This window comes from Zonotrichia albicollis, chromosome 7 (assembly GCF_047830755.1).
Source record: "Zonotrichia albicollis isolate bZonAlb1 chromosome 7, bZonAlb1.hap1, whole genome shotgun sequence".
NCBI lineage: Eukaryota > Metazoa > Chordata > Aves > Passeriformes > Passerellidae > Zonotrichia > Zonotrichia albicollis.
The window spans coordinates 22,114,016-22,138,668 of NC_133825.1; the positions used below are offsets into that span (position 1 = coordinate 22,114,016).

At 41.6% G+C, this 24,653-nt stretch overlaps 1 protein-coding gene across 31 annotated transcripts in view; it reads left to right on the forward strand.

The window, feature by feature from the left end:
• Positions 1-24,653, forward strand: part of ANK3 (ankyrin 3) — a 342,435-nt gene that overhangs the window by 161,695 nt on the left and 156,087 nt on the right. The window lies entirely within an intron of this gene.

The window sequence follows — 24,653 nt, forward strand, 5'->3', positions numbered from 1 at the left end:
CTACAAAACAAAACTCTGAAAAGTTAAAGCATTGCATAGTGAAATATTGCTGAGAAGTGGGTGGCAAAGGTTTCCTCTATTACATTTTTACCATCTAAGCAGAAAAAAACATCTTCAAGGAGAATTGGTGAAGGCGCTGGATACCTGCAGTCCTAGTTTTTCTTGCCATTTGATTTAATATGAAACCACCACCACTTTGAAGCTGTTAAGCATCAAAATTCTGATAACTAAAGACTGCTGTTTTTCTACCAGCCTGAAAAGATTAAAAAGATGTTGAGAGGAAAACATGTCTCATGACAGTGGGTGCACAATCAAAGTTTCTAAGTAGGGCAGCCTGAGGAGCAGCCAACGCTTTTTAACAGTTATGCGAAAGTGTATGTTTTTTGATGTTCCTATCTGATATCTTTCTACCTTTTTTTTGTACTATCAGGCTGTCTGTTTATGCTCAAAGAAGCCTTAATAAATGTTTTGCACACTCAGCACACACTGCCCACATAAAAGAGGAAAAGTATGCCAACTTCCAAGTCATCCAAACAACAAACATAGAGTAGGGGGTTCACCACTGACTCTTCCAGTTTCATCTTAAACAGTTTATTTCATTGCTGGGCTTTTTGTCCATAAAATATCTCCATGCTTTTGTGCATTTTAAGGATCTCTTTTCAAATGTCAGGTGCTGGCTGTTTTTCTGTTCTTGATATAGAATATATTTTGTGTGTCTTGCATAAGGTTCATGGCTACAAAATACAAAACCCTGTGCAGGATTTAGAATTTTTTAATGACCTTTGAGGAGCTGAGTGCTGTCCTGGTGTGTGACCTATTGGCTTTGTCCACAGCTATCAGGAGCATTTTTGCTGGTGTTTTAGCATAATTCTGGAGAAGAAATACATTTTTTTAAAGAATTGTGTGCTTTTTGAAAAGCTTGGGGTGGAGAGGAAGCATGCATGATAACAGTTCTAATTATGGTTCCTGGTATTGAGCATAAATATCCAATTTACTGGTTTTAATTATACCAAGCCTTTGATTAAAGGCTGTTTTAGAAGGACTGATCATATTAGGTAAGTTGCAGATAGAAACCCATATTGTTTATGAAGATTTTGCAAAGCTCTTCAGAATTTTTTTCTGTCTCCCATCCCATATACAGCGAAGTTATCCAAATCCTGGTTTTAGAAGTGCATGAATTTAATCTAAAACAGCCTAATACAGTGTATTTTATAATGTTGTATGTATCTCCTTGTTGGCCTATGTGCTTGTTATCCTTGAAGCTAAACTCACTGAATTGTGGTCAAGTCAGAGGTCCAATTAGCAGAACCATTGAACATATGCAATAAATTCAGCTTGAAAGGCCACATGCACAATCTGCCTTGGGTTGGAAAGCCAAGAGACGCTGTGACCAAACAAGATCCGCAGGGAAGCTGCTCAGAATTGTGGCCCTTTGTTCCCAGCAGCAAGGCTGCCCCTTTCTCCTTGTTTACTACCAAATGCAAATGAGCCAACAGGGCTGGTGCACTTTTAAAACTAGTCAGTTTGAGGGGAGATGGGAAAAAAGGAGTGAAGGGGTTAGAAAGAGCCTTGATGTTGAAATGGGAGCGGCAGTGGCAGAGAGGGAAGGAATGACTGAGGCAGCTGACCCACAAGTTTGGGTTTATTTTGGCTGTTACTATGTGCTGGAAGATGCACTTCTCGTTCTGAGGAGCTCCTTATTAACTCAGAATGTTTTCCCAATGCCAAGTCAGTAGGTGAAACCTGGGAGAGAGGGAAGCAGAATAGGAAGGACAAAGTCAGCAACAATTCACCCTCTGCTGGTGCCTGGGCTCCCAGCCCTGCTGAGTCCAGGGAGGGCTGCAGCGCCTCTCAGGACATGGACAGTGCCAGCAGCTCTCAGGGGTGATCCTTGCCTGCTAGGGTGGCCAAAGGGACATCTCTCTTCCATGAGAGCATCCTCTGTAGTGCACATGAGCACTGCAGGGCTGCTGCTGTCAGTGCATGGCTGCAGGGGGACTGCAGTGCTGCTTGTGAGCCCCCCTGCCCTGGCTGGGGGAGGGAGTCAGCCCTCAAGGTGGGCAAAATGACAAAACCCCTCTAGCTGTGGATGGCAGGGTGAGAGATTTAATTGTTTGGGTGACATCCAAGCGGTTGCATCTGATTAAGTCCTTGAAAAGATAATATCTGTTACCTGGTTGCATGAATTTATACAGGGCTATAGAGCATAGTGCTTTGTCAGGGTCCACATACAAAGAGTTAACCACAAATTAATCAGGGCTTGTCAGGTTTAAGATATTTCTGGTACAGTGTTGAACAGTTAATGTACGCCTACAAAATAGCAATTGTTCCCTAAAATTGTAGTCTGCTAACCAAAATATATTCTTTTTAATTCTTTAAGGGTGAAAATGAAATTCTGCTTAATGTTGTTCTGTGTGTTTCTTTTTAATTTGCAGTAAAATTTTCTCACATTTTCTTGACAACTCAAAATCTCTGTCCTAGTTTTTGTAAGAAATGCTCTCTGTGCCTTTCTATTTCCTAGAAAATAGTTGTCCAAATGAGTTGTCTCAGAAAGGAGCAAAGGTCATGCCCCAAAAAGGAAAATTAAGTCACAGATTATATTAATTTTCAAACTTAATATCTTAAAGAAAGATTGAGGAAATACACAAAAAGGAAAAATAAAACTTGAAGGGGGGGAGCAGGAGGAGATGGGGCAAAGCTGGCCAGCAAAATCCCTGCCAGAGCTTCTGGAGGCTTCTGACTGGAACTTTACAATGCATTGGGTCCTCCTGTTCATTCAGTTTTGTCTGTTTTAAATGTTCAAAATAGCATTTTTTAATAAACACGTGTGCTTTGTAGTGGTAGTTGATTTTGTTAATATCAGTTATTTTGTGCATTCATTGTTCAGACCATTCAGTCCCGTGCCCTGGATAGTTTTGCTAATGCAAACATAAATTAAATATATGAAGCCTTATTAGCACAAGGGCTGCCAGGAAATGGTTTTATTTCATAGGTAACCAGCTACTGTGATTCAATAAATGCCATTGTCTGTGGCTCTTATATTTGATAATTACAGATTAAGGCTGCATAGCTTTAGGGAGCATTTTCTAGCAGTAAAATTTAGGTTTCACATGTAGTGACCTTATTTTGAGTACGTCCTGCTGTTTGGTGAGGAGACCTTGGTGGCTGCTCAGGGGAAGGGTGGTGGCAGGAGAGGACAAGGTCAGAGGGAACTGGGGGGGTTGCATTAACCAGCCTCTGGATGACAGGATACACATGTTGGAAAAGGCACACCCACAATGTTTGGTAGCTGAGCAATAGCAATTATGCAGAATTTTGGACTCCCCTCTGTGTTGAGAAAAGGATGAGTTGTTTTCTGGGAGACTCTGCTGGTACTGGATACCAACAGTGCAGTCAGGGGAGCAAGCCTGCTCCTTCAGCCTTGCACTGTTCATGTACTGCTGATATATTAGAGAAAGGTTTTCTTCACTTCTGATTATATTAAAAACATCAAGGTTTCACTTTAAAAGATGCCGCAGGTCTCCTTAGTCTGGTTACATTGTACGTGGAATTTTCAAAAACCTGAGAGCCATGAGCCAGGGTATTGTTGCCTTTCCTGAGTGATGCTGGCAAAGGCAATGGGAGTGCACATTGGAGTCCACACTGGCAGCACAGCCTGCAAAATGAGGGGAATTCTCATCAGAAAGGGAGGTCTTAAATCTTTACCTCTAGAAAATCTTGCATTAGAGCAAGGAAAACTTCTCTTTGCTTTCAAAACCCTCTAGCTGCTGAAGATGTTCGTGCTATTGCAATTGAAATGCTTAGGAGAAAATGATGCTGTGGGCTAGGCATAGATTTTGGATTTCAGAAAACAAGCATTTTGCAACTAGATAGATTGATCAGCTTTATGTGTTTAGTTGATAGCAAAGAAAAGCTTTGGGCAGCTTCTGGTTTTGAAATATTTTGTTTTTACTTGTACTTTCAGACAGAAAAGCATCTAGTGGAAAGGTGCACTGTTGTTTCTCAGAGCTCACAAATGACTAAGCAAAGTGCATTCTGTCTTTGCTTTTGTTGTCATGGGTCTGGTTAGTCAAAAGTGCCAAATATTCTGGCTCTAATCCAGCCAAGTTCCTAAGCCTGCACTCAAGCCCATTTGTAATTGGGGTGAGTACAGAGGGAGCACTGAGTGCTTAAAGCTGAGACCAGTCTGGAGTGATGCTTGATTACCTTATCAGAAGAGGGAGTTGTCAGGAGGAAAGGTCCATCCTGAAATGCTCTGGGTATCCCAGCTCTGAAGGATGTGTGTGAGCACCCCAGAGCTGGAGTTGACATCATTTACCTTGACTAGTAGATGGAAATCTGATCAATTCAAAAACTTGGTATTTCAAAGACATTATTTTCTTCATAGACACGTTTTGAAAATCGGTGTTACCAATATTTGTACATTGGTGGTCAAACACTTTGAAAAAACCCTGAAGACAAAAACAGTGATAAGTCCATTATATATGGCATGGAAGGCCATCTAGCACTAAGTCACAGTTGAAAATTTCATTCTTATTATTGATTTAATCATGCTTATTAAGCAGTTAATTAACTCATTATATGGATAGTGTTACAGAGGTATTAATCCTATTTGTAAAAAGTGTAAGTGTATAAATTCTCCTTTGGGTAACTAAGTAGTTAGTAGTAGTTTAGTAGTTAATTTGTATGCCACAAACAGCTGTAAATTTGGAAGATACTGGCCAATGCCTAGCAGCTAATTCAGGCAAATTTTTTCAGCTAAGAGATTCTTAATTTGAAAAATATAGAGTTTAATATGCTCAAAGTCACAAATTTAGGCTCAACAAAGCATTTAAGTCAATAACAAGGTGAACATATTCTGGAAAAGTATGAAGAAACGGACACCAAACTAAACAACCCATAAAATGCTGATTAAGTTCTGAAAATTACAAGTTCCATCACTTGAAAGCTTTGTTTTGACATATTGAACCAAAGGATTTTTTGTTTGTTTGATAATTTTTTTCTGTTTTGAAATTTCTTTGCAAGTGAAAATTTTGATTACAGCATGTCATTTAAATTCAGAGAGGGATTGCTGAAATAATTTCTGTGTAATCTGGTGGGGTTTTTTCCCAGATTTTTTTTTTATTGCTGTGAGCAAAGGGAGCCTTTTCAATCACTCATGCTGCTCTCTTTGTGACAGCCCTTCAAATACATCATGACCTGATAGCAAAATCAGCCTTGTGCAAAGTATTAAGGATCAACTTACCCTAAGTCTGCAAGTGAAATGAAACCTGAGCCCAAGGTGATTGCATTAAGCATGTGCTGTCATTCTTGTCACATCTGTGTTCTGGAGACTCAAAAAGCAGTAAAATGGTTAAGTATCAGTGATATTTAGAAGAGTGTGTTCTTGGTGACATTGCACAAGTAGAGCTCATCTTGTAAAGCAAATTAATTTTCTAAAGTGTTTTCCCAAATCCAGGGGTGAACCATGAACATCTCCATTATCATTAATACAGGCATTTCACGCTGTGTGCTCCTCCAGCCACTGTTCCATTCAGCACTCACTAATTACAAGTCACTGAAATCTGGGCTGCCTGCTGAACTGGGGTGAATTATGCATCTGCAGGTTCAAGGTCCTTCACCTTCCCAGCCCCTGAGGGGAAGGCTTTGTACAGAGGTGGATGTCAAGGGGAGGCCAAGGGCTGCAGAAAAACACATCCATTCTGCAGGCAGGTTGATTTACATTTGTGTGTTTCCCTTTTTTCAAGATAATAGACACATTTTTTTTTTGTTTTTTGAAACCTTTTAGACACTGATTGAGGTCAATGGAATCAAACTTAAGATGGTGAAGAAGACTGTTTAAAATCACAGCTATTATCTATTTTAATTTTCTCTGCTGGAGTGTACCCCAAAACATTCATTATGTGGAGGGTATAATCTCTGAACAAATGACATGGTGGAATTAATGAACAATTAACTATGATCATACGTTATAAACAGAGCTGATTAGAATCCACACATGCCTGGGCTTTAGAAAGACTCTTTTTTGACTCTGCTTTGTGTTGCTGAGATAGGACCACACAGCTCTCATTTCTTATTCATTGTGTGAGCATAGCATCATTTCCTCTGAGGTAAGGCTACATCTCTTAGTTTTCATGGCAACCAGACAAAGAATTAATCTCATCTTCAGCTTACTATGTGTGGGGAGGGTAGGGGAGAGGAAAATAATGTGTTTTCCTCATACCCATTTGTCTAATATGCTTAAGTTACTGACTTCCTCCTATAACCTGGAGACCATTCTCCAATATCCCACATGTGATAAATCAGAGTATTTTCATGTGATAAATCAGAGTGTTTTCACGTGATAAATCAGAGTATTATCTTCAGAGCTGGAAGAAAGGGAGTATCTGTCCCCAGTAGCTGCAGCTGCATAGTGGTGAGTGCAGCATGGAATGCAGTAACTGCACTGTGCAATTCACTGTCTTCATTAAGTCAGCCAAGAGTCAGGTGAACTGTATAAACTCCATCTGAATTCACAGTGGGCTCCTTGCGTGCTATTTACACTTCTTCCCTCTCTCTTTATTTAACTTCCACATGTAGATGTTTAATAAGAGAATACCATTAGAAACTAGGATGCTTTCAAAACCATCATGTCAGATACTGTGATTGTGAGTATTTTTAACCTTAAAGAGAAGGTGCTTCTGGCATTTTAAAATAGAAGCGGGCCCTGGGCTTTCCTAATGTCATTGAGGACAGGCGAGGATTTGTTTCAGGAGCTGCAGTGCAGCAGCAGGCAATGACTGGACACACAGCTTGATGATTTTGCATCACACAAAGGCACTGGCTTCCCTCTTGTCGCCTCACTGCTCTGATCATCCTGAAAAGTGAGACAAAAGAAGTGGCCCACTGTATACTGACCTTCACTGTAGGAGCAGAAACCCTTCGTTATTCCATCACAATACTTGATACCCTCAAGGGCAATGCATTTAAAACTGGGAAATTTCATTTGCAGGAAACAGGCATGCAAAGTTTCCATTACATAAGGAGAGGTGGAGTTTTACACGTGTACTCTGTGTGTATCTGTGCTTCTCAAAATATGTATGTTTCAGGGATGCTTAAACAGTAACTTAAAGAAGAGTTCTTTAGTCAGAGACCATTATTATCAGAATAATTTGTTTTCAAGGGATAAAAAGTTGTTTCTGAAGTAGGAACATGTCAGTCAGGTACAGCACTCTAAGTTGGGGGAATGGTTGGTTTGAATTAAACAAAGATGTGTTCAAATGGTGCTTTTCACTTGCCTAACATGCTTATTGAGTGTTCTCCACCAGTAGCATTCTGTGCTGATGGCAAACCTGCCAAACAGTAAATAAGTGGTCTGGAGGGCTTTTAGCAAAACCCTCAGAATTCTGAGGCCGTTCATGTTCATGACACGGACTGTTGTACTGCAGGCTTTGGTCTCTCCTTTGCAAGGGTGAATGTGGGAGCTGTGGAATCTGTGTGCATTTGTGCAGGCTCTCAGCAGTTCTGGGGCTGGAGATGCAGTGCCTTCAACCACAGACTGGCAGTGAGTGTAAAGTGGGACTGTGGTCCTGTTTGAAGGTCACAGAGCACAGTCCCCAGCTGGACATCACGAAGGGAACACTGCAGATCAGCTGCAGAGAGCTGTAGGGGTGCCTGGGCTCACTGTGTTCAAGCGGGAGGGAAAAAGTGTAATAGGTTTGAGTGGAGGTCCAGAGGAGAGCAAGAGTTTATGTACAGGAGGTAGCAGGTTTGTCCTTCTTGGCTTTTGCGCAGGCTTTGTCCTTCTTGGCTCTTTCAGCTTTCCCCAGACTGGAGAAGAGCAGCTCCCTGGGCCTGGAATATCCCCTCCCACCTGCTCACTTTTAGAACTGCTTGGCTGTTGGCTGCCCTGCCTTGAGCAGATTTACAGTTTCTGACAGTGGTTGTCGATGTCAGAAGTTGCCATTAGAAAGGATTTTTTTTACCTTCAGTAGGAGTGACAGTGAGATTTTGTTCTCCCATCTCACAGTATCAGGGAGTTCCAAGGCAGTGAGATTTGAGAGTTTAACACTCAGGGATGGAAGGCTTATCCTGGTTGGTGTCTGGAATCCCAGAACTTCATGGCTTGGCAGGGATTTGCTTTTAGCCTTAGAGTTCACTACTGTTCTCTTGTTTCTGTGGTGGATCATGCAGGCATGAGAACTTTAAAACCCGGTCATCTTTGTTTCCACAAATTTGATGGCGATTTTGGCCCCAAAAGCAATTGTGAAACAGAACTGTGAGTTTCAAAATCTGACCCTAAAAGTCACGTTGCTGTCAAGTCTCTGAGCTTTAGCATTAAAATATTTTAACTTCCTCTCAAGAAGAAACTGAAGAAGAGCTGGTTGGTGAAGCTTTTGCTGCACACAAATAATGAGTCACAGCATCAGCAACATCCATGTGTGTGTGCTAAGGTACCAGTGGAATGCCTGAGAGGGAGCAAAGGCAGGTGTGATCTGCCTATTCCCTGGCTGGATGGGGTGGGCTGACTAACCAGGAGGTTTGACCTCCAGGGAAAGCTGCAGCTATAGATGAAACCTCTCCCAGCAGTACTGACAAGTGCAGCAGGGCTGAAGACAGGCATAGAATCTTAGGACTTCATATTTCATGGAAAACAAAGTGAATGCTACCAGAGGCTGACTTTTACCAATACTCTCCATTTTTCTCCTTCTTTCCTCATCACACTGAACATATGTTGGGTACTTTTCTATGTAAGAGTTGGCCATATGCTGAACAAGTCCTCTAGGAATGGCTTTCAGAGTGCCAGAAAATGCTCTGCTGTGGCAAATTGACAGGTACACTAATGCCATTATCCTTTAATGATGTTTTAACATAAGCAGAGGTTTGAAGAAGGAGGCCCTGAGGTTTCTTAACAGTGGTACAAGAAAAGAAACAATCATGAGCAGTGGTTTAAAAATTTCCCCCTAGCTCAGGTAATTTTTATTAAAAAAGAGGAGAGTTTAGGCCTAATTTGTTTTTATGTTGGATCTTATGCGCGTGTTGACCTGTTGGTTTGAAATGAGTGCTGCAAGATACAGCTCTGTTAATGGTTAATCTCTCACCTGTTTTGGTTCAGAAGTAAGTAGTTCTCAGTAAATATTCCATGTGTAAAACCTCAAAGAAACAGACTCTAGTAAGCAGGTTTATCCCATTTAATGTTTCAAGGAGGAGGAGTTAAGAGCTTTCCATTTAAACCTAGCAGCAAGCATACCCAGGGGCAGGAAGAATCAGAATAGCTGGACACAAAGATTTCTTGTCATTATTTGGAATCAATTGGAATGATTTCTTTGAACACATATATTTTGCTTATAGAGAAGGTATGTTAGTTGCTTGCAGACAGAAGTCTGTGTATGAAAAAGAATCAATACAATTTAATTTCAGTTGCATCCTCTTTTGATAATGCACACTAACATTTCTCCAAGGGAACAAGTGATTCCAGGGTTCCTCAAAGAAGAAAAGAAGAAAATTGTGTAGGTGGGGTTTTCTTGCAGTATCATAAGAAAGCACCCTTCAAATGGAAGCTTTTGAGTGTATATATAGCATAGCAGTAAAAGCAGAGACATTCCTGTGGGTGAGCAAATATAAACTCCTAAAGACTACAGAAACTGAAAATGAAAGCAGCAAATTAATCTAGAAACCTTTCTGCTCTGCTCCTGATCTGGCCCCAGGTCTTCACAGTAATTAGAGGAAAGAATGATTTCTTTTTTGTTTGTTTTTTTTTTCTGCTTTGGTTTCTTTGTTTGTTTATTCATTTTAGAATGAAAGAGTAGGATTTTGAATTATTGCCTGATGTGCATTGCACAGATAACATGTTATTTGTTGCCTGTGGCTTCTCAGGAGACTGAGCAGAAAGTAGGAATAAGTAGCATATCTTGGGAGACCACTTTGGCTGCAGAGCTCTTGTGGAATTCAGCCAGTGTTGTGGCTGTTCATTGTTTGTTTGTTCAGCTTGGGGTTTTTTTTTTTAACTAAATTAGTAGAACTTTTCTTTACAGGGTTGAGTCTTACTTTTCACCTTTATATTAGTGCAATATTCAGTTCTCAATATCTCAATAAGCATTCTAAGTCTAAGGCAAGCCATAATATTTATACTCCTTTCGACAGTTAGCTTTAGCCAGATTTTTTGAAATGGTAAATGTTTTTCATGCACAAATGTGCATCATAACTTGTCTGAGTTTACATGTACGTGTGTGTGCACACACTGAAGTTATTGGGTACCCTCTATAGTTACTGCAGAATGCCAATGAAATGACACGGCCACCATGACACAGAAAGAGTATTAAATATTTTTTAGCACTAGATTAAATTTCCCATCATTTCTTCTGCAGTGATTCCTGCCCTGATAAAATGAATAGCTCATCAACACCTCAGTAAACATCAACTGCAGCCTGCAGCTTTATTTGTCCATCATTAAACAATTGACAATGCATTCAGTATTCCAGCCCAGCTGATCATGAGATAAAGTGTGACTAAAAAGTAGATCATCTGGTGGCTGCTGCAGTGTTTGGTGGGACACAAAGGGCTCCTCTCTCCTCCCCAGCTTGCCCGTGCAGCTCCTGCACAGCCAGGGAGCTGTGCGTGCCTGAAACACTTGCCCCATTCCATCAGTGACATCAGCTGGGCACTGGGGACATCCAGGCCAAGCACAGCCACTTCTTGGCTGCTTGTACATTCAGCTGGTTGCATTGTTAGCTTTAGTGGTGGCTGAGCCTCTCCTTCCCATTTTTGTGTCTCGCACAGAGTCCTTGCATGGGGTGTCTGTGCATCGTTTATGCTTTCCAAGATGCCTGAGGATGGTATTAGACATATCCATTAACTATCCAAGAAGAATTTCCTTCTTTTCATGGAATGATGGCTTACGACTGGTGAAGGTGCAACTTGCACTGTTCACACCAAACCTTTGTTGGGAGGACCATCCCTGCGTGGCCAACAGGTACCAGAGCTCCCATGCCCAGGTGGTGCTGGAGTCACTAGATGGGACCTCAGAACAGAGCTTCATTCTGTTTCTGAATGTCTGTGGGTGCAGGAGAAGGGAGCTGAGCCTACCAGATCTCTTCTGTGCTTCTTTCACGTGCAAAATTCCAGAACTGAGATTAATTTGGGCTAATGTCAGGGTGCTGAGAAGCTTCCTTTGGAAGGTTCCTGCTGCCAAATGTTTCATTGCTTTTTCATGGATGGAGATAGTTTATAACAGTAATTATTCAGGCCTTGTGTGCATTTGAAGTGTGGCTTTTGTCCTTGTCACAGGAGGGGCACTGGAGATGGCAGTGGTGTGTCACAGCCTCTGTGCTAGGCAGGGCTGACCCCTGTTGGCCTCTTGGTTTAAATGTTCCTGTGTATCCCAGTGCCTGGCAGCTGGGGAGCTTTGCTTTTTCCTGGTACCCTGCAAGGGACCAGGGACCTGTGGCTCACAGGCCAGACACAGCTGGGAGCCCCTGTGCATGTCGTGTTGTGGTGTCCAGGCTGATGAAGACATTTGGAAATACTCAGCCCTCTGCAAAGAGTCAGCTCCCCACACGTGTGTGGGAACTTGTTGCAGCTCTTTTTCCAGCCAACCCTTTAGTAAAAAAATGAATTGGGACTGCATCTCTTGATGCCTGTGTGTCTAGAACTTGATTTGTTTCCATGGGAAGCCTTTACTCAAGCTTTCTGTCTGTATTTTAGACTATATCTCTGTGGACTTTTATCTGGGCAGACTCTGTGTTTCAAAAATAATGGTGGAGAGCCATTCTAGGAGCACAGCAGCACCCAAAGAGTTGAGGTGGCCTTTACAGCAGAGTTTATTCAGGTCCAACCTGTCAGAACCAAAGATGAAGAAAGGTTTATTGGCAGAGGACTGCCCACTCTGCCATTGCCAGCTTACTGCAAGTGTGACATGAGCTCAGTTCAAAAGAAATCGGGGACAGAGTCCTCAGTTAAAAAACATTTACATATTTTTCTCTTAGCTGTCATTCTTGTACAGATGTGCATTCATTGTCGTTTTTGTTCAGCATTATCCTTTTTAGCGCTTATAAAAGCACTAAATTTATAACTAAAAGTTAACTTATGAAAGTTGATCATAACTGGGAAAATTTCTTTCTTATTCAAATATTGGAGCTTTGTACAACCAACTATACCTTTACATTCCTGGATCAGGTATCATCCAGTGGGGTTTTTGCACTTTCCTCAGTGGATGGTTCTCAGTTCAGGCTGTCAGGGGCTGATGGAGCCTTAGCCCTCTGTCTGGAGCCATGGAGAGGCTGTGTGGTGTTTGGCACGTACAGCCTGGAAATGGCTTCTTTGTTATACAGCACATGGATGTAAGAAATCAAAAATGCAGTTAGAAACAAAATGCAGTCAGGGTTTTCACATCCTGAGGGACCAAAGAGCACCCACACAGACCCAGCTACACAAGGGGTACCAATGGCAGCATGGCAGGCTCAGAAACCTTCAGTTACCAGCACATGCAAAAATTGCAAATGGTCTTTTTCCACAAAAGCTGGGCTTTGGCACTCATGCACGTGAATTCTAAATCAATCTGATTGATCTACCTCGTAAGTATGATTCCGGTATGTTCTCTCTTCTTATAAAACAACCCCTGATAGCACTGAAGTGAATAATTCTATATTTGGCAATTATTTATTAACTGCAGATCTCATAAATACAGCAGATGCATTTCCTGGATGGCAGCCATTAGTGCATCTGGGAATTTATTTACTAGTTACTGAAAATACTGGACTGGAAGGGAAAAAGAAAAGATGCTGTCTGTTCTTCCTAATTTTCATTTAATTTCTGAGGTGCTCCACACCATTCCTTCATCAGATTTGCCATGTTAGAAACAACCCTTGACATCTCTCAAATATTTAGTTGTCCTCCGAAGCAATGACTTGTAGGATAGCCTGCAGGCCCTGCTTCTTGGAGATTTGTATCTGAAACACTTAGGGCAGCAGCCTCTTAATTTATTCAAAGGAAAATAAGAAATCCTGGAAAATGATTTTTAGCTTGTTATTCTTACTGGTTGACTGTGACTAAAAGTTAGAGAGAATTTTTAGAGTAGCTGAGAAGTGAAATTGCATCTGTCTGATGCCTGGAGATTTTCTGTAACCTACATGAATAAACCAAGGTTTGCAGTGGAGCCAGGCACAATCCCCATGTGCCCTTAATGCACCTGCTCTCCTGAGCTAGTGCAGGGCCTCAGCTCACCTGGCAGGCACCAACAAATTACAGCTCCCCCTGAAATTCTGGGGAGGGTAAAAAAAAATAATAAAAAAAAAGCTCTGGGATGTAATGGAACCCTTGCTGATTTTTGCTGTTTTGCAAATGTAAGTGCGCAATTATTCATGATTTCAAAACTAAGTAGTAATAAAATGGGGAGAAACACCTGCTTGATGTACATCCTGAGAATTTTTTTTCCTCAATGACAAGGTGTTACTTTATCTAGATTTCTTTTGGTTTCTTTTATCCAAAACTTGTCACAATATGGGGACTATTTGATACTCTCTTCCTTCTGCTTATTCTCATTCCTCCTCTCATCCATTGTTTCTTTTTTTTTTTTTCTCCCCTTAATGGCTTTCTTCTGAGAAGGAGATTTCCAGTTGTAATTAGGACAGGCCAAAAGGATGGCATGGCATTTGGATTTGTGGTTTTTTTGCCTCCGTGCCTGAGGTGAATAGAGGGATGATTTCAGGCCATTAAACATGCAATAAGGCATGAATGTCTTTGGGCTTAGAATTTCCTCTTGCTGAAATTTATAGAGATTCAATTTTAATATGAACTTAGTCTAGGGAAGAGCATGTTCTTTATGATATGGAGCATTTTGCTCCATGTGTTAGTATTTCAGTTGTGAATCTTCATGGCATTGGAATTGAATCCCTCTGACTTCCTTGGGAGGCAATGTCAGAGACAGGGTTTGAGTATCCTCTTCTGTCCATGGAGTGTATTCATCTTTAATGGGAAAGCAAATACTGGGGTAATTTCTTTAGCTGTGCATGATCTTATTCCCTCTACGCACTTGCTGTATTTTGTATGTGAACTACAGCAGTTAAAGACATAGAGTAAAATATGTGCCAAGTCAAATACTCATAGAAAAACACTTCTAATAGGCTTATGAGAACATACCTGTTTTTGTGGTAGGCTGTCACACTTGATACGTCATTGGCATTTTTCATATTGAGGTGAGGCCAAAAGAAGATGCTTAGCAAGGGACTGAAAGCTTAAAACCACAGATAAAAGCATTCCACTTCTGTACTGATTGCTTATTATCTTTGTGATAGTTGTGAGCTTGGGTGTCATCACTAGTTGAATATTTTTAAAGATGCTTTTGGCTTAATTTTGTTTTTAAAACAATACTATTAAAAAAAACACCACCCTCCAATTTTCCCTCTAAACAGCTTAACTACAAATATTCTACTAGTCATAACAGAGTTTGTCATTTTGAATATGAATTCATTTCCAGTCTTCAAAAATGTCTTGGGGCTTGTTAATCTGCAGCATGGTTGTGAATGTCATTTGTGATAATTTTCCTCTGCTGTTTCTTTCCAAGAAATATCTTCAATTTTCTAAGGGGCCATTAGGGTTTGATGCAAGACAACAGGCATAGCAGTAACATGTAGCTCTTGGGTACATGCTTCTGTTACCTTTTGTGCAACAAAACAGCATTGAGATGCAGCCTTTCAAAGTGAACCACGTTCCTAAAAATAGATTAATTGCTTTAAAAAAAAGTGGGTGGAAGTGGATCCAAAAAAGGACCCCTTTTCTCTGCCAGTGGGTCTTTAGGCATTTCTGGTAACTCTGCTTTTGTATTGGTTTCCGCGTGAGCCCCTAAGCTTGAGGGAGGCACTCAGAGAGGACACTGCAGAACACTTCACAGGGTTTCGAGTAGCAAAGTGTGTGTAGTGTGTGCACCTCAGGGCATTTTGTAAGGTAGGAGTCTGCTGTTGAGAGAGACACATCTTTTTGTGCTGGCTGTGCGTCTGTCACAACCCGGCTTTTTCGTGTCGCATGAACTCCCTCCTTTCATTTCTCTGCAGTCTCACGAGTCCAAGTCTCAAGGCCACCAAGTCTGCAAATAGACCACAGTGGAAACTTCTACTGATGCCTCCCTGCCATTCCCCAGAATTCACTCTGAGTCTGTGGGTTCATGGCTCTCACTCACTCATCTGTGACCCATTAGAGGCCCACGGAGTATTTGCTGCTGAGATGACCTTCCCCTTCTGTTACTGCTTTAAAAGAAAATACCTGGTGTCTGGGAGTTGCTCTAGGGTGAGCTGGGTTGCACAGAGGAAGATCAGGAATATCTGAGCAATGAAAGGAAAGAGGTTCCACAAGATTGTTTCAAGTGGGAGATTGCCATTGTATGACGGTGAGCTGGAAAAGATGGATTGCAGAGGGATGGATTGCAGATTGTGCCCTGTGTTGGAAGCCAGGCCTTGCTGAAAGCTCCATTCAGCCCCAGACACGTGGGCTGTGGAAATGCAGACCTGGCAGCACAAGTGGTTCCCTTGCCAGGCTCCCAACCTGCTGCTCTGTGCAGCAGCCACTATTGATCCTCCCACCTGTGCTGGGAGCTGTGGGACACAGGTGGGACAGCACATTCACTGGAGTCCCCCACTCCACAGTGGCTCTTTGGAAGTAGCTTATCTCAGTTGATGCTGGGCCTGAGCAGTCTCCCTCAGGTCAGTAGGTCCTGCCTACAAATGTGGGTCACTTGGCATCCCTTCCTTCCTGCTGGTGTCACTGGGGACAACGCTGTGACATCGGTAAAATGGCTGCCATCAGCAGGATGCCAGCGCTGTCAGCTGTAATTAAAGTCCTCAGCATAAATAGTCCCTTCTGAATTCAGGCAATGGAGGGATTGTGTGCATTCCCCCTGTCCCTGCTGAAGAGAGTGCCAGCCCCCAGAAAAACACAGCTTCACGCTCCCAGCGTGGAAAATGTGTTTGGCTTGCAGCCCGCGTGAGCAGGGTGTGTCCTTGGCTCTGGAGGGAGTCAGGTCAGCCTGGTGGGACAATCCTTGGGTCTGATGGTTTTCTTTATGGAATCACAGAACGTACAGTGGAGTGGGTCACCTCCCATCTGAAGAAGAAGTGAGCCAGGTGGACAGTGTAGACTCACACAGTGATGGTGATGATCCTTTCTGCACGGCGCAGTTCCCATCAGATGAAAATGTCAACAACAATAGCAGGATAGGGCTGTAGTGTTTGGGCACACAAGGAGCCATCTCAGCCTGATATCTGTCCTTTGCTGGACCCTGTATAAAGGGCAACTTGGCTTTAAGCTAGGAATTTTTGAGCCTGTTTTGTTTTTTTTTTTTTTGTGTGTTGGTTGGGTTTTGGGTAGTTTTTTATTTTTTTGGTATGATTTTTGTTTAAAGTCTTGGTATAGACACCTTGGCCTCAAAAATGCTTTGACTGGTTGAACTGAATTTTTCAGAGGCACTTGAGATATGGTCATAGCTGTAAGTCACAAAAAAACCCAAACCAGATCAACAAACAAAAAAATTTAAAACCCAAAACCAAAGCAAAAAAATAAGCAAACAAAAACTCCCTATACCTGCACACATCTTTTCTATGGGCAGAAGATCCTCTTGGCTACTTTGAGCTCTATTTGGGCAGTATGTATCCCACCTAAATCTCTAATCCTGTTATTTACTCTGGGCAAATAAAAAAGGGGCAGGGACTTACTGCCTTTTGTGCCTTTTGTGGAATCACCAAGGAGTGACCTCAGTCTGAAGTCATGTTGATTCTGTCCCTTAGAGCATACAAAATGTAGCATGGGAAGAAATGGTATTTACCTTTGTTCTTGCCCAGTTGCTCACAATGGAAAGGGAGTTTCAGACAGCTGGAGGTAAAAGTGCATTTTCCTGGAGGGAAGCATTGTGAGGAAGTGCTACCACAGAAATGGGAAACTGGGTCCTGGCAGCTCTCTGGTGTCTGTAGGTGGTGGCTGTGGCAGCTGCTGTGCTGCTCTAGAGAAGGCTCTCTGAATCTCAGTCTCCAGAGATGCTTTGTGTCAAAACCTGATTTATGCTACTAGCTTAATTCTGAACAGCATATTCCTCTTGCCAAACCTGCGAGAAGATGGAAAGTACTTGGTGAAAAAATGTTTTATAATTGCATGTAGCTTTATGTCTATTGATTGTGTGTTACATGAGTTTGCTGAAAGATCTCCATCAATGAATTCCTGTAAAAGCTAATATCATACTGAAAAAATTGCCCAGCAAAGATAATCCAATTAAGCAGCTGCACATAGCTGAGTTTCTAAATTATTGATATTGTCTTAAAATGGGCTGCCTTATAGTGCAGTAAAAGCTGCAATGTAGGTGATATATTTAGCTGTAGTCACATTGTGATATCACTGTGCAGTAATTTTTTTTTAAAGGTACACAAAAGATATTTTTAAAGAGATATGGATTTTTTTTACAGAGCACATACAAAAGAACATGTTCCAAATGAGCATCTGGGAAAGAAATTATAGGAATTGTACATGCATTTGTCTGTTTATCTTCAGAGAGACAGCTCCTGTCTTTAAGGCTCAGAATTTGCATGGTGTTATTGGCAAAACTCAGGACAAAATCCATATTGCAGTTGCCCATAGGGAAGTCCAGCTGCAGCACTGCATTTGCTGAAAGGAAGTATTTTTCTACTCTGGCTCTAAAAATAAATAAATAAAATAAGCTCAAAACTCCCGAGCAGCTGAGGAAGTTGAGTGTCAGTGGTTCCTGTCCATGAGCTCGGCTGTAGAGGGCTGCAGCTCTGCTTGCTGCCTGTGATGTGTGGGGTGGCTGCACAAGCCTGTCGGGCAGAATGATCCAAAACTACTCAGAGCTTTGGTTTTTGAAAGCTTTCAAACTCAGCAAGCAGGCAGCAGCTGTGGCACACTGATGTTATGTTTTAAGGGAAGATAAGGAGCAGCTAAAGAAGAGTGCCCTGCACTAATCCAATCTGGAGACGATATTAAAGCTTGGATCACAGTAACAGAGCCTCTGTCCAAAAGCAAAGGGACAAAACGTCCTCCACAGACAGATTAAAGAAGTGGTATTGATTACTGTCTCTGTTATCAAGCATCTGGGACTCTAATCAGCATCTCAGTTATGCATTTTAGTAACGAGGCAGAGCAATGATTCAGTGGTTGGGAAGGCAGCAGGATTAAGTGGAAAGGAAAGAGAATTATTATCCTGTGTGCTCAGCTGCTGTCCACAATGGAACATTAAAACCCATCATTATTGATTTTTGTTTTCTAAAGGGACTATATAAAATATTACTCCAACAGAATATCCTATTTTAAACTTAACCTGGATAAGTTTACTATTTCCCATACGTTTTTGTTGAAAACAGCTTGCAAAGGCTCACATACTCCCTGAGTGAAGGCTTTGTGCCAAAGTGGGAATTAACCCATTAGTCATTTAACAGTTAAAAGCTACTGTTAAAAGTAATGTGTAAATCCCTATGAGATATTTCAGTTCAGGACTTGTTATTTGCTGCTGTTAGGGTGGTGGTAAAACATAAATGGAGAGAGAGCTCAGATCAGATGTCCATGACGTGCATATGAAATAAATGAGGAAAGGGGCTGTTTTGAACATCTTAATGTTGAAAGTCAGAAGGTTGTCTGGCTTTCAGCTGTCTCTGGGATCAGGTTGATGGTGCCTGAATGAGGACCCTCATGCCCCTCAGTAGGCCATGGGAAGAGGCAGGGCAGTGCTTTGGAGTGGTTCAGAAAATCCCTCTCCATGCCTGTGACACCCGAGGCCAGCCAGGGCGAGCTTGGCTCTGTCTGCTTGGGCCAGCCCTTGTTCTTTTGTGTTGGTGTTCAACTTCCCCGTGCCCAAGCTGTGCCAGCTCATACCCATGAGGTCAAATCCTGTCTGCAGTGGGTGTTTTATGGCCTTGCTGGCCTAAGAGGGAGCTTATGAGAATGCTGTGATTTATGGCTGTGAGTTTGTTGTTCGGTGTAACGGAAGTGAACACCTGTGCTGGAGAGCTCTGAATTCTGCTTGGCAGGGGTGCTCTTTAAACTGATGTCAGCTGACTGTATTTCAACTAACTAAATAAAATATCTATGTAAATACAAGCTGCAATTTCCAGTTTGTACTTGCTGCAGAGTATGTCTGAAGAACCTGAATCTCTCTTACTAAGCTGTATTTCACTCTGCAGTTCTTGAGACCTCATTAATAAAACTGTCCCAAAAGAAGAAGGAACACTATTTTTGCATTTAATCCTCGCAGGTTATCCATATTGTCCATTATTATCCATTATCCATTATTATCCCTTGGCCTCTATATATTACATAGTTTTAAAGGTGTCTTTCAAAAAATATCGAGTGCATTTTTCTCTGTTGCTAGAAATCTAAGCCATTTGGGGTTAGTATCTAGTTTACTGGCTAATTGTTGTAACTGAAATTGCACAGCCATAATTTCTGGTAATACTGGATGTAGTCAAGACAGGCTGAGTGCCTGGTAAGTTGAAAAAGCAGTGGAAAAGGTTAGTCAAGCTGGGTCTGTTTGAATTAATTTTGCAGACATACCTGAGGCTGAGTGTTCAGTGGCATTGACCTGTTGCCCTTATTTGCATCTCTCCTTTGTGGTTTTTGTCATTATCTATTATGTTGTATTTTTAATGAAAGAACCCATTTATTTTAATTTGAAGAATCTTGAGTGGCTTTGCAAACTGAATAATTCTTTTTTTTTTTTTTTTGTATATCCAATCTGTTTCTGTGTGTGAAAAGTAAGAGGGGGAAAAAAGTAGTGTAAGAAACCTCTAATGTTGGCATTGAAAATGTAGGAAATGCAGCCAGGAGCTGAGGTCAGCAGAGAAAGGCTCCTAATGTAGGTAATTGCTACTGCTCTGGGAACTGGGCTGGGGACAACTAAATTCCCTGAGCTGAAATTTTGTCTTGACATCCATTTACCTCTAAGTTTGCAGAAGGCACCCTGGGATCTTTGCAGACTGCACACTTCAGAGGGGGACTGTGCTTCATCCAAGCTCTGAGTGGTAATAAATTAGTGAACTATAGCAGTGTAAAGACGTGGGGGAGCTTTTTGATGTAAATTTATGCAGTTGTGCAGGTGTGTGAGCACGGGAACAGGCTGCCCAGGGAAGCAGTGGAGTCACCATCCTTGGAGGTGTTTGAAGATGTGCAGGTGAAGCACTCAGGGGCATGGTTTAGTGGGGGACTTGGCAGTGCTGGGTTAATGTTGGGCTTGAGGATCTGAGATCCTTTGCAACCCAAACCACTCTATGATAGAGTGAGAACCATGTGCTCTGTGGATCCCTGTCAGTGAATTTATTCCAAATAAATACACACTTAACTCCCAAATCTTGCTGATGTTTCATCCTAGTGCTCCCCCCTTTTGTGTTTTCATCATTTTTTCACAGTCCAGTGATATTTTCCAGCTATCACAGTGCTTTTACACAGCACAGATTTACATGATGGGCTGAATTACGCAGGAGGACACCACCAGGAGCAGCACATCCACCATCACTATTGTTACAAGAGGCAAGGCTGCTGCCTTCCTCTTTTGCTTCTTTTCTAAGCTTTTAAAAGGAATCTTTTCAGTTCTACATGCAGATGGTAGGATTAGATCAAAGCACTAATGTAGTCAATAACACAAATACAGGAGACTGGTTATTTATGTTCCACATGGATCTCTGCTAACAATCTTAATGATGAGGACAAGAATAATGAATCTTTACTCGAGTCATACATACTGATGGGGTATTAGATTTATGCATGGTGCTTATTTGAAAGAGCACTCTTTTGCCACTAATTTTTAGGAAATATGATTAATGTCAGTAATGACATGGTTTTCCATCCTGGAGCAGTCAGGAGCTCTCAGGAGGGTTCATTTTAGTTTAATATTCATAGATGAACTAGCCCTTTTAGAAGAGCTTTTCTGCTTTTTTTTTTTTTTCTATTTGCATTTCAAATAATTCCATGGAATTGTGCGGGAGCAAGAGAATTGTCTGCTGAATGCTGATGGATGCAGTAATATTAATAGCAATAATATCATTAGTAGTGGTAAGGAAATAAGTAAATCACAGAAATTTGCATGTGCCTTATTCTATTAGGTCCTGCAGCTGTGTGTTTTTCCTCAATTTACAAGAAGCATATTGCTGTTTATTCTGAATGGGTGAAGCCCTCCCATCCCCTGTGCATTGGCATCCTCCTGAGCCCAGACACCAGTCATCCCCAGGTGAAGGCCAGCATTGTGCACCCACAGTGCAGGATCATTTTACATGAGTCATGTTTTACTGAGTGCTGGATCTGAGCTTTTGTGATGAGCACCTCTTCTAGGGTTTGGTCTGTAAATCAGAAATGACAGTTTGTAACGGGGAAGGGAAGAGAGGGAAATGGAGCTGAACTCTACATTATGGAGGGACTGTAGTTTCTCATTACAGCCCCAGGAATTCTGATCTACAGTTCTTTGCCAATGAATGGCAGCTCTGCTGCCCACAGGGCTCTGTATGAAGGTGGGGACAAGATTGCCTGAATGCTTTGGGTTGGAGGAGAGCTTCTTTTTGTTTTTATTGTGGGTCTGGAAGAGGTGAGAGAAATAGTTTTATTCTTGTTTGTTCTTTGTGTCATGTCCAGGTGGCATTCCCAGCCAGTTCATGAGAGGAATTTATAAACCAATATTTTTACTAATCTGCAGGCTTTGTAGTTCCACAAGATGGTGCTTAGAATTCAAATCAAAATGGAAGTATTTCTCCTCCTCTTCTCTGCTGTTAAATCCAAAATGAGATCCATTGTTACTGTAGGGACTACTTGCATGCTCCAAACTGCATCATATTTGTTAGACAGTACGTAATAAATCCAATTGAATTTGAAGCACAGCTACTAAAGAACATTAATAAAGTACAGTTTCTGATGCATTCATTTACCCTTTTCATGGTGTTTGTCACTTTAATTTCTACAGTCAATTTATGATGCCTAGTAATTAAAAATGAGATTCCTTAATAAATTATGTTGGAGCTGGGTCAAATTTTGAATTCAGATTCAGAAGTGCCATGTCCTAACTTTGAGCAGGAGTGGAACATGTGCAAATCTAAGCAGTCTTTCATTATTCATGAGAAAAAAGATGGGTTTTACTGAGTGGTTATGCTGCTTGGAGTCTCTGGAGCATGTTACTTGCGTTTTCCTCTTCGCTAAAGTCAGTAAAATCCAGCTGATGAGGTCCATGGCTTCCTTTTGTTTTACAACCAGGATCACACCATTCTCTGTTGTTTTCAGCAGCCATCTGCATGTTCAAATGTGTTGGACTGGGGAATGTTTTTCTGAGTATCTAAAACCCACAAATTCTGTGTGTGTGCAGAGTATCGCTTGTCTAAACATGGAGATGAGTCTTGGAAAAGATCTGTCACATTTCCTACCATTACAAAAATGTAGGTGAATTATTGGAGAGATTACTTTAGCCAGAGTGGATCAGTGTTACATTTATAATGTGCTTTAGATGTCTTCTAAAAAGCACATTAAAGTCTTGGCTCATCTGACACAGCCTCAGAGTAGAGCTCATTAGCCACTGGCCTGGGGAGAAAAGTTGGAAAAAGTCAAAAAACTTGTGGAGTCTGGGATTATTCACAGAAGGTGTAGATACAGGATTGATGGTTTGTCCTGGCAGTTCATGAGTGATAACTACTATTTCAGTTAGCAAATCCAGCATGCTATTTGGATGCATTAATAATTTTGGAGAAAGCTCTGGGCTGCAACATGAGATACTGAATACTAAATTTATGTTAAATACCAATGCCTGCTCGGGTGAGAGAGAATTAGGGAGCACCTTCTCTGCGTTATTAGTGAAGTTTTAATTGTTCATGTCTTGTTCAGAAGTGAAAGGGGTTTATGGAAAAGGAGAAAGCTCTTGTCTGTGCAGGGTGCAAGATGCCCTCCTCCCTCTGATGGCTCCTCTTGAATCCGCAGCACAGCGAGCCAGGGATGCTGTTCAGTGAGGCACCAGCTCCTCTGGCTGCTTCTCTGTACAGTTTTTATTTTAGGCTAATAGGTAACTAAGGGAAAATGCCTACTTATTGGGCTGTTAATTGAAGCTAGGATTTATAAATAGGATTTCCATCAATCAAAGAAGGCATAGCTGTAACGGTAAAATATCTGTAAAATAAATAGATTTACAATGGAGGATAGCATTCAGCACCCTAAAAATAGCAGCTGCTGCCTCCTCCATTATGCAGTGTGAACACCAGCTAGTTTGTCCTGCCAAGGGATTGCTTTTTCATGAAGCATCGTGGAGATAATACAGATATAAGAAATACTACTGCTATACAGTAATTTTAGAAGCCCTTTGAAAGCTATTTAACATCAGATTTAAAAAAAACAGTTCACAGAGAGAAAGGAAATGTGAGAGCTAGCTGCAATAATAGCTGCAGGCTTAAAGGTTCTCCCAAAGAAAAGAAATGCAGTGCTAACTAAGCAGGTTAGCAAGAAACAGATTATGGCCATGTGTGCTGTTGTAATTGACTGCATTATTCATGCAGTCATTCCAAGGTGGATTTCTGGATCTGCTCAAAATGTTTGATGTGAAATTAGGCGACAAAAGCTTCATGAGCCCCTTTCACTGATGTAGCACTGAGAAGAACCCAGTGTTACTCTGACCTCATGTAGTTTGAAATGCATTTGGGTAAGTGCAGCATGACTGCCAGGTGTGATGGAGTGTGATGCAGAGAGAGATACAGAACTCCTGTATGACGATCTTCAATAGCTGTGGCTCTTGTATTTCTCTATATAGATAGGAAAATTTCTGAATTTCTGAATGCTTTATTGTAAACTAAAGGGTTTGTTTTGTAGCTTGAAATACCTGCTGTGTAGCTGGGAAGTGTTGCACTACACCCCAGTATAACCCAGTGCATCTGGAAAGCTCAGCCTAACTTCAGGACTTACCCATTCTGCAGCTTCCTCTTGCCCTCCCATCCCTAATTCCTGGGGAGCCATATGAGGGCTCATGCAGTCTCTGAAGCTGCCATTTTCTGTTCTCTTGTAGTTGTAATGCAACATCAGAAAGCATCTGTCTTGGCTGTGGCCAGCCTCTCGTGTGTGTGAGACTCACAGAAGCAGCAGCAGCGCTCCAGGGACAGCATTAATATTTAGCCAAGCTGCCAGCACTCCAGTGAGAGCTGAGGGCTGTTTTTATACATCTGTGCTGACAAATAGAAGTCCTGTTTGGAATGCAGTTTGCACAGCTGTCCTCATTCCCCAGCAGCGTGTCAGAACTGATCTTGATGAGATAATGTTTTTTATTCATTTTACTAATTTTCCTCTGTTTTAGGGAAATTCCTACATCACCCCAATGCAGAAGGATGTTTACTCCTTCCTGGTCTAAGACATCTTGAGGTTATTACATCTGAATGCTCCCAGTGTTCTTGGAAAGCTCTGTTCACAGTGTCAGCCCTGTTGCAATAACAAAGTTGAGGCAGTATGAGTCCAGTTTTACTGCCCTATCTAATATTTGGGAGGAAAAGGTTCTGGAAGTTGCTTGTGCTTGCTCCCCGGATATTTCAGTGTGGAATTTCTTGAGAGATAGTTTTGTACCAGCTCAGAACACTGAATCTGTAAGTAGCTGAAAATTCAGTGGGTTTATATATGTATTGCTCTATAAATTGTCCATGCCTCAATTTTGTGCCATTGGAATGAAGGTTCAGTAAGAGGAAATA